This window comes from Pimephales promelas, chromosome 5 (genome assembly GCF_988280905.1).
Source record: "Pimephales promelas chromosome 5, fPimPro1.hap1.1, whole genome shotgun sequence".
Classification (NCBI taxonomy): Eukaryota; Metazoa; Chordata; class Actinopteri; order Cypriniformes; family Leuciscidae; genus Pimephales; species Pimephales promelas.
This window is the reverse complement of record NC_142773.1, coordinates 35,074,292-35,085,258: the sequence shown is the minus strand read 5'-3', so window position 1 is coordinate 35,085,258 and position 10,967 is coordinate 35,074,292. Positions and strand designations below refer to the sequence as shown.

At 37.8% G+C, this 10,967-nt stretch overlaps 1 long non-coding RNA gene across 1 annotated transcript; it reads right to left on the bottom strand.

Annotated features, from left to right (window-relative positions):
- Positions 1-2,243: 2,243 nt before the first annotated feature.
- On the bottom strand, positions 2,244-5,024 carry LOC120483126 (uncharacterized). The gene is made up of 5 exons (XR_005623543.2): positions 4,940-5,024; positions 4,457-4,573; positions 3,510-3,574; positions 3,074-3,104; positions 2,244-2,997 (listed from the first exon to the last, which is right to left on the bottom strand). It is a non-coding gene; the product is annotated as an uncharacterized LOC120483126 (long non-coding RNA).
- Between the last annotated feature and the right edge of the window lie 5,943 nt (positions 5,025-10,967).

Sequence of the window (10,967 nt, the reverse complement as noted above, 5' to 3'; positions counted from 1 at the left end):
AAGACTGAACCACCATCACAAGTCTCTGTGATGTTCTAGTCTGTAGATATGGCTCAAGTTCCTCCTTCAATGCAAGTCTACAGGTTTATTTTCACTTATTTCATGGCAAAAACATGAAATGCAATCTAATAATTTATTGCATCATTTTGGCTGCAGTGCTTCAATCTCTGTTTTTCAATTATTTATTTCTAATGAGACAAATCAAAAAGCTGCAACTTTGATTGGCACACTAAGAAAAATGTCTCCATCCATGGGCTCACTATGGCTGTTTAACCAGACACTGCATTCAAACAGCACGTGAATAAGCACGATGGTCACAATTTGGTGACATCAGACCAGCACGTGAAGGCAATGGTTATTGTTTACCTCAAACATGTCCAACTAAACTTGAATTGGCAGGCTGCATTCACTGAAAACAGATCTAGAACACTGATCATCAAAAACGTTGTGCCCGTTTCAAAGCGCACCCTCTGGTGGCGGGACAGTGACATGACACACCTGTGGAAATGACGTCAAATTCACAAATGTACCACTGATTCGGTAATAATCTTGTAGAACTATCAAACAGCTAAAGATACTGTATTACATCCACTGTAGTCAGCAGGAATGGGGTGAGACGTGATAAGGATAGTGATCACATGACGTCTGGTAATGAGAGAGCATGTCAGACTCATGACAGCCCCCGCATGACCTGAGATTCTTTACTACCTTTACAAGATAAGATGACTCGTTCGTGTTGGCTATGTCCTGAAATGTCTACCTGGACTCATTAAAAGAAGCTGCCAAATGAAGTTGGGACATGTGACACTGATGACTGGAGTAATGATGCTGAAAATTCAGCTTTGCCTTGGATTTTATACAGATGCTTTTAAGTGTAAAAATATTTCACAATAATACTTTCTTTCTGTATTTTTGAACTAATTCATGCAGCAATATTTTAAAAATATTATCAACCCCAAACTTTTGTTACCCCAAAAATAGTATAATGTATAAATATATTACATCATATAGGTCAAGTGTATTTAAGCCCATGCTTATTTCATAATACATAGGGATTTCTGTGCTTTATGATGCTTAAAATACCCCTACAAGTCGAGTCATAAAAAGAAACAGTTTGAGACCCAAAGCTTATAGAAATAATAGTGTAGCCAACCTGCCCTCTGCCTCCCCTTTTGTGATTAAAGGTTGACTAGAGATCTGAAGGAGGGTGCCAACTGAACTCGGCCAGTGCCTCGCATCTGCTGTTCTGTGCTAATCCTTGTAAATCCTTTATTTTCCCCAGAACAGTGTGTATGGGTTTACAGATTTACACATTTAAATGACAAATAAATGAACTAGGCTAAGAGGACGCAGCGTCAAGACAAACTGTTGCGCTCAGAAGATTGTCATGTGTGGAATCAACAGTATAATCCTCAGCAAATAATCAAAAAACAGTGATGCTTGAAAGACAGCGAGTGACGCAAGTGTCCACAAGTGTCCACAAGTGTTGCGTCTTTTGGGCAGGGGACGACTGGTGAACATTTGTGTCAGTCTGAAAGCACTGTACGGAATCTGTACACTCTGGGTACACTGCTATGGTAAAAGTATGGCAGCCATCCTTATTATTTTGTCCCAGGCATCGTCTAAATTCGGCTTATTTTCCAGTTTGACCTATGCAGTCACACACATGGAAAATGTTTGCATGAAATTCTTGAGGAATCTGTTTTCATTTACCCATCTATTATGGAAATATGAGAAACAGAGCTGCATAATTGTGCTAGTCATGCACGCATGCACTGAAAATTAGAACGGAGTATAGACATTTCATTTTCATGTCATGTCTATAGTGAAAGCTTTGTGAGAAAGAAGTGCTCTTAAATTTTGAATGTGTACTTCAAAAAAATAGCTTAAAAGAAGAACATGTTCATTGCTGTGTTCCTTCCTACACTTAATTTTGAAAGTTTAAAAAAAATGTGTATTACATTTATATTTTGAAATCGTAGTTAATAATTCTGTTAATTATCATAAAACACACGTAAACTTGATTATAATTTTAATGTAGTATGCTGTTCATTATTATAATTTATTTATTTTAAATGTAGTGTACTAAATTGAATTGAACCATTTCAAAAACAATCGAAGCATATATGAAATTACATATAAAGTTCAGCTAATTGCATTTAGTATCACATTTAAAAAATGTTTAAATGCAAACAACATATATATATATATATATATATTACAACACAGAGATCAGATGCAGATACTGATGTACTGATTTTAAAAATACAAAATTCAAAAACTTTTCCAAGATATTATGAACAAACTAGTAACATTTTAGCTTTGCATGACATCACACTAGTGAGCAACGCAATGCACAAATGATATTTTAATCAGCGTACATGTCCGAACAGGACAATCTTTTAAATGAAGAAGCACAAATTACTTCAATGCCCATAGACTTAATGTTATGACGCAAAGCTGCAGAGATTAAAAGAAAGAAAAAAACTCAAATGATGAACTTTACTGGCTTAGGGTCAAGTCTTAGTTAGGTGACAAATAAGTTTTTCCACCACATGTAAATAAAATGTTATTTAATGCCATGTGAAAATGCCAGCATTTTTAGTTTCAACAAAATAGAAATGTCAGGCATAGGAGTGGCTTTAATGACTTATTTAGAAAAACATAATTCCTATAATACTGCTCACTATAATATTAAATCAACAGGTCATATAATCATTAACCAGTTTGGTGTGACTCATCTCTGTCATACAGCTCATCCAAACTGTTGTATATTTTATTGTCTCTGGAAAATAATGTCAGGCCAAATTTGATGTACAATCAACGTGATGCCACTGAAAGTGACCCGTTATCAGTCTGAGCTTCACAACAGTCAGAGTGCTTCATAAATAAATAAAAATCTCATAACTGTCATACGCCTTCTCTTTCAGCTCAAAGTTCTGCTGCGTTTTGCTGTTCTGGTGTGACTCAGTTGGAAAAACATCAGCCAGCAGTCAACTGGTGGTATAAAATATATTGTTAAAATGTTGCATAGACGGAGGGTGTACAAAAAGCAATGTAAGAACATACTGACCCACAAAAAGTACAAATCAGGAACTCTGCATCTGTTTCCATCAGCACAGGAAAAGAGAGAAATGCTGAAATTAGCCTAATTTCAAAGTCTTTTGTCCTGACCGAGGAAGGATATTAAGTTCTGCTGATCAGCTAAACATTTCAATCTTTCAGAATGGGAAAAAAGAGCTAGATGCTAAAAAAGAGTTGGTCTGAGTCTTTTGTCAAAACGTATAAGCAAACTGTTTTATTCCATTAAACAAGTATTTTTTTCAGTTCAATATGGTGTGACATTTTAAATTCTGTTGGTATATAAGTTTTTATTCAAGATACAAGAGAGTTTATTTTCATATGTACAGGAAACACTCTTTGTGATACAATATAAATGTATGCGTCTCACTGTGCAATTTCAAACTAATACGTCAAACAGGGTTGACAGTTTTACAGTTTGATATTACCTGGTGGTCAAGGATGTTCGACTGCTTCTCATGAGATTTTTGCCAACTCGTTCATCCTTTGTTTCCTAGAAAATTATAGAAAAAAAATGGGTTGACAAAAGAGTTTTAAATAAAAACAAAAAGATATTTTGTTAAAAATGTACTAAGTGGTTAAAAAGAGTAAGAGTAATTTGTAAAAAGAGATATTACAAGGATGACCATTATGATTTTATATGATTATGTGGACTTGTTGAAATTGAAAAATGCCAAAATATGATGGTAACAGGGTTGATGCAAATGTAACATGTAGGTTTTATAAATAATACACTGCATCAACTAAATAAAGACACAATGCTAATTTTGTTTTAATATAGCAAGAACATAGTGGTGGTGGTAAAGTCCCTCGAGGACCATCATTGAGATGTTGAGTGCGAAGATGTTCACCGAGTCCAGTGAAATAAAAAGCAATGAGTGAACTGTCTGGAAAGTGTGTATGGTAAGTGTGTCGTGAGGAAGGGTGGAGCCGAGAGCAGTGAGAGCGAATGTTAAAGGTATACTCCACTTTTTTGGAAATAGGCTCATTTTACAACTCCCCCAGAGTTAAACAGTTGTGTTTTTCCGTTTTCGAATCCATTCAGCCGATTTTCTGATATTTAGAAGAATTTCTGTAACCAGACCATTTCTGGTCTCATTGACTACCATAGTATATTTTTTTTCATACTAGGAAGTCAATGAGACCAGAAACTGTCTGGTTACTGATATTCTTCTAAATATCAGAAAATCGTCTGAATTCATTTGAAAATGGTAAAACTCAACTATTTAACTCTGGGGGAGTTGTAAAATGAGCCTATTTCCAAAAAAAGTGGAGGTCCCTTTAACGGACGTCACATGTTGTGCATGAGGGGCTGGCGCTTTAACTTTGTTTTGTTGTTTATGTTTATTTTATTTATTAATTTATTTTAACAAACCTCATTATAGTAAACAGGATCCAAAAACTTGCAGGTGTGTTCCTCAAGGGAATGCTTGTCCTGGCGAAGAAAAATTAAGTATGCTCCTGCTAGATCCATTTTTGCCGGTCAATTGTTCTGTAACGTGCGGGAGCGAGAAAAGGCAGGCAGAGGCAAGCGATAACTGAAGGGGTTAGCAAACAGGCAATCATTACACGCACAACTGACAAAGCAATAAGAGAAACGGGCTATATATAGACAGGGGCTAATAAGCTTAAGAAGATAACGAGATCAGACAGACCTGGGGGAGACAATCAAGAGGAAAACAAATAAAAAAAATCTATAAAACGACTACAAAGATGGCAGACAGAACAGTAAACAGGAAGTTGCACAAATGTTCTGGGACAAATAGAAAACATACTTTAAACATACTATTTTCTTTCTTACACCTCAATTAAAATAAAGACAAAATGCTGGATGCCTGAGGGAAAGAAGGCAACTCACTCAACAAGAAACATGTCCTCTTCTGTGTTCAATAAAATTGAAAAAGTTCTTGATATGGAGCCTGTCTTTCTTTGTTTTGTTCAAGGCTATGAGCGATAAACGCCTTGTTAACATGGATTACACTGTCTTGATTATAATGCACACCATGTTTATGACCCTGTTTTATCAGAAAGCATGTCATAAAGACATCTGCATGACCTGAAAGTGGTCGGCTGCCTTGAGTGAGATTAGCTAAGGCCCTGTGTGCTTTGAGCCTGAGGTTAGCATTAGTTATATAAACAGGATGCTAGCATGATTGGGATGACTTTTGATGGGTCACTTGAACTGTGCTGCAGCTCTAGCCAGGTACTGCCTTAGTGCAGCGTGATTTTATATATACAGTCTGGATACCATGGACCAAATTTTCACCTCAGTGAGAGGACCAATCACAGAACGGGGAGGGAGCAGCAACACTGACGACGCCAATGCGACACACCGAAGCAGTTTGTTTATACCTATGCATCAAAGATGGCAGCAGACCCGAAGTTACCTTTCGATGTAGCCTATTGTAGAACGCAAATAAATCTCTGACCCATCGTCTTCTTCCTCGCCTAATTTCTTTCGCTCACATCTGGTATAATTGAAATGATTGGCTATGAGCTACGTAAAGGTGCATTTGATAGACATTCGTAGCATCCAATAAACGGCTCTGGGCATTCATAAAACACGCCTCAAATACAAGAAAATGAACAATGTCAATGAGACATGGTCTGACGTTAACCAGGCTAGTACTGCTCCAGAACACAGTCAAAAGAGTCACACACACAGAGGGAGAGAGAGAGAGATCCCTCTATAAGCTAAGGATAATAGCATTAATGGTCACTGTAAAGATAGAATCATAGCTTGAGGAGGATTTTATGCATGACAAATAACTAGCGTGTGATACAGTACATATATTAACTGAGTTTCCTCTCGTGTTGATGGTCTCTCATACATGTTAACTGCAAGACTAACTATTTTGGATAGCATTAGTGTCTATTAATTTATACTGCACTGCCCTTGTGAAAAAAAATGCTTATTGTACTTCAAATCTTAAAAGTATATGTTCAAAAGTGAAGTGCTTGCAGATAATATAATGTTAATGTTAACAACGGCAGCAACAAGTGACTACATGTCCTTCCGATATGTATCCTTGTTTTCGCATGGGCCGGTTGCAGTCTCTTTCTCTCTGTATAGCCACTCTGAACGAAGTCTTTTGCATTTTACAGCGGGCGAATCTGTTGTCACTGGTGATTGTCATTTGAACCTTTCTGGATCCAGCATCAAATTGATAAGTTTAATTATATCAAGTCAAGTGCAGTGAGAAAAGGCTATCAGCATCCTCACACGCAATACTAGCCGAGACTCCTTCTTTATGTGTACAGATGTAACGTAATGAAGCAAAGACAAGCACGAATCTCCCGCGGAAATCCACCAGTACCACTGGAATTAAAAAGAGTATTACAAGCTTACCGCTTTGAATCAAGCTAATGAAAGCAGATAGTTTTGAACACTGTATTTTCTAAATTATGTATTTTGGATCATTTTTAACCAAAAAAATGTTTTACTAAATTACAACTTCATATTAAATGTATAATTACGAATATATTTAATACATGACATTCAAGTTTCAATAGAAAGATTATGGCAGCCTTTAAAAACAAATAGGTGTTTTTAAATAATCAATAAAATCATTCTTTTGGACAAGCTATGCATGATTGACTGCTTTATAAATGATTGAGCTCTTCTCTGAAGAGAGTTGAGAGCTTGGCATGAATATGGGATGAGATGTGGGATAATTATTTTGTGAGAGGAAGGTCTTTCCCTCACAGCAGAAGAGACGACGATACAAGCATCTTTGTTATCTCTTGACCTTATCCTGTGATAATTCTCTTGTGCTCAACGGATTGCCTTTCACATTATTCCCACTGAGACCTATTTGTAAAGTGCGCAATGGCACCATGACAACTGTTCCTACAGACTTTTACCTGTTGTGGTAGTATGACCAGGCTAGACCTTCATTCCTTTTATCTGCGCTTGGTTCTCACAAAATGTGCAAGCCCTTTTTAAGCACACAGGTCCCCCTGGATGAGCGGGAACATTTACCTCAGCCGCAGGTAGGCATCTATTCTGTGGGAACATTTAGTGCAGTACTATGAGGTCAATGGTTGAACCAAGTATAAATCAGGAATTGTACTCCGGATGGGTCCTAATTCAAATGCTGGCAGGCTGCTGTCTTTTTCATGTTATTCGAGCTCAGTCCGTTGCTGATGAGGCTATCACTATTCCCAGTGGACCATGAGGACCCATCAAAAGCCCTTCTTCCTCTCTTAGAGGTTTTGTTGATCAGGCTGACCGGTCTTAATTATAATTCTGGTTCAGAGTGAACAATGGCCATTTCATTGCTCAAAGTTTGTCATAAAGCCATTTGGATTAAGTCCATGAATAAGCTCTGACCTGGTCGCTTATGTTGAGAGAACACAAACACTGCTCAGCCTCAGTTAGAACTGGGTCTTTGTGTTCAACTGCTTTATTTTCGTTCAGCCTCAATCTGAATGGAACCCATACAAATCCATATACTTTAAGTTAAGAACCATTGAGCTTCTTAATGAGTCTTTGTCATTGCTACATCATAATACCTTATTACTCTTGACTTACTTACATCACGTTTTAGACTAGCTTTTACAGTTACTACATACAAAAACCAGGCTAATATTTGAATAGCTGATATTGAGACACGATGGCTGTGTCCGAAGTCGCCCCTATACTCTAGACTCTATTTGAGGGGGCAGCCATTTGTAGTGGTGTCTGAAACCATGGACGTTATCTAGTGCACTCATTCAATCCCTCAATGCACTGCAATAACGGGTGCACAACCAATGTACACTCAACAGAGAATATCCCGTGTATATAATGCACTGTGAGAGTCATGCGTCATATTAATTCCCGTGTCTATCCATAAGATAGTGAGATGGTCCAAAAGTAATTCCTTTTTAATTTATTAAATTGCTTAATTAAGGTTTAGACATGCTAGTTTTCATTGTAGAGTTCAAGATAAATATTTTCATTACTGCTAGTTGGCTAATTTTTAAATGATTATTAAACAGCAAGTTAAAACTATGCAAAATCGACAGCACTTCCGGCTCTTTAGTGTCTGAATTCAATTCACTCGCTCGTTTTCAATCACTTCTTCAAGTGGACTAAATGAGTGGAGTAATTTAGGGAATAGTGAATGACCGTATAGGGTGTGATTGGCCATCCATACAAATACAATATTTCTGAAAACAATGTTTTTGCTGTAAACTGGCCTCTTATCCTCACATAAATTGCATTCTAGGTCACAGAAAAGAGGTTTTTGCAAACTACTTAGTGAAAACCATTGTGGAGTTCCAACCCCTTTGGGGCACCTCATGAATGAGCTAGAATTCCACGAGTCCTACTTATAAATACGACTTCACTCTGTCATTTAAGTGCTCAGAACTCAGAATTACGATATTTCTGAAACCACTTGAAGGGAACATACCATAATGTATAATGTAATAATGTAATATTCATGTCTAGAGCTTGATTATTTGAAAACTAGTGGTATGTATGTTGGAGCAAGGTTAGACGTAGCTTCTTAAAAATGTGGCACAGACAAAAAGATGCCAGCATGAAGATATGCAAAAAGATGCATATTTAAAAACAATTTAAAAGATGTGCAGTGCAATGCAAATAATTATGTGTGAACCCGCCCTAATTGTGCATGTCATTTAGGGGCTGTTTACACCTGGCCACTTCATGCATTTTCTGTGATCGGATAGCTATCCGATTGTGAAAAGACCATGCCCTCCGAAATGCATTCAAGACTGATTTGAATCCGATTGCTCAAACCACTTCAGGAGGAGGTCTGGACCTCATTCCGGATGAAATCAAGTGTAAATGCATCTGGTTGTTGAAACCACATATGTAAATTTTACTCCAACCCAAAAATGCTAAAAAGATAAACATGTGAGAATGATATACACTCACCTAAAGGATTATTCGGAAAACCATACTAATATGTTTGACCCCCAATTCTACGTGTCATTGATTCAACAAGGTGCTGAAAGCATTAGAAATGTTGGCCCATATTGATAGGATAGCATCTTGCAGTTGATGGAGATTTGTGGGATGCACATCCAGGGCATGAAGCTCCCGTTCCACCACATCCCAAAGATGCTCTATTGGGTTGAGATCTGGTGACTGTGGGGGCCATTTTAGTACAGTGAACTCATTATCATGTTCAAGAAACCAATTTGAAATGATTCGAGCTTTGTGACATGGTGCATTATCCTGCTGGAAGTAGCCATCAGAGGATGGGTACACGGTGGCCATAAAGGGATGGACATGGTCAGAAACAATGCTCAGGTAGGCTGTGGCATTTAAACGATGCCCAATTGGCACTAAGGGGCTTAAAGTGTGACAAGAAAACATCCCTCACACCATTACACCACCACCACCAGCCTGCACAGTGGTAACAAGGCATGATGGATCCATGTTCTCATTCTGTTTACGCCAAATTCTGACTCTACCATCTGAATGTCTCAACAGAAATCGAGACTCATCAGACCAGGCAACATTTTTCCAGTCTTCAAATGTCCAATTTTTGTGAGCTCTTGCAAATTGTAGCCTCTTTTTCCTATTTGTAGTGGAGATGTCTTCACAAATTAGCAATATCTGTTGCTTTCGGTGACGTGCACTCCATTAAATCTGCAGCGGGAATTGAAGATCGGATTTACATGGGTTTTGCAAAAAACACATTTATGTGACCTGACCAGGTGTAAATGAAATCGTTTTGATAAATCAAATAGCATCTGATTTATTATTATAGACCTTATGTAGCTCCGCCCCTTTTCAGCGTTGCGCTCGTTGTCTTTTGACTTCCGGTCTGTATTTTCACAGCGATCTTGCATAGGTATGAATAAACTGCTCGTAAAAAAATTTGTTAAGACATCTGCTTTACAATGCTTATGATAAACATTACAATGCTCATGATACCTTTTGTTAACTCTACAATAAGTAAATCCACTTCACCAGTTAATTACTCCTCGACAGTGATGCCATAGAAATATACAGAGCGACCGCAAAAACGGAAGTTCAAAGACAATATTCTAAAGATGACGGCGCCCATGTTTCTCTGGTGCATAAGGTCTATAGCTGAACATTAAATCAGAGAGCATCTGATATCCGATCCGAGAAAACGCATGAATTGGCCTGGTGTAAACAGCCCCTATAGTCATTTGAACAGTAATCATGCAAAATGCGACACTCATCTGAACTTAACTTGTTGGCCATTGTGTTCTAAACCTGGACGCCTTCCAGTAACAATATGATACTGTGAGAAACTAATATGAGTGCCTTGTTCAAAAGAAAAGAACAAAGCAGAATTATCTTTTCTCAGAATTTGAAGGCCTTGTTAAAGGCAATATGCTCTCATGAACATGAGAGATCCATAGCCCTAAGCGGTGGTCTTCTAATATCCGTTCTGGAGTCCAGCCTCCCTAACCTAAGCTCTCGTAAAGAACATGTACTGGAGCATTGGACTGTATGGATAGTGCATGTGATGGCACAAAATGCCTCAAGTCATTATGGCTGAAATTTCCAAACTGAGCTTGACACCATGAAAGGGCATTCAGATGCCTATTGTGAGCTTCTATGATAATTAGTCCTTCCCAGATTTGTCTCTGTACGTAAGATGGTGCTTGTTTATTCATATAGGGTTCAGTTTGTGCAAGGCCCCTAGAATTTGAAAGGCTACATTATGGAAAACACGCTAAAGCCTCTTTGAAACTTGAAACAGTTGTTGTCCTGCCGATTCACATGTGGTAGCGTGCCAAGCAGGCTAGAGTAAAATCAAATCATGCTGTACGTGGGTTAAATAATAAAGATCCATGCCTTGTTATATAAGTGTGTAATTCATGGCATGTTTGTGGAAAGTTTGTGTTGGGCAGTTGTGTGAATGGTAAGCCTCTTACAATGAGCCAACAGG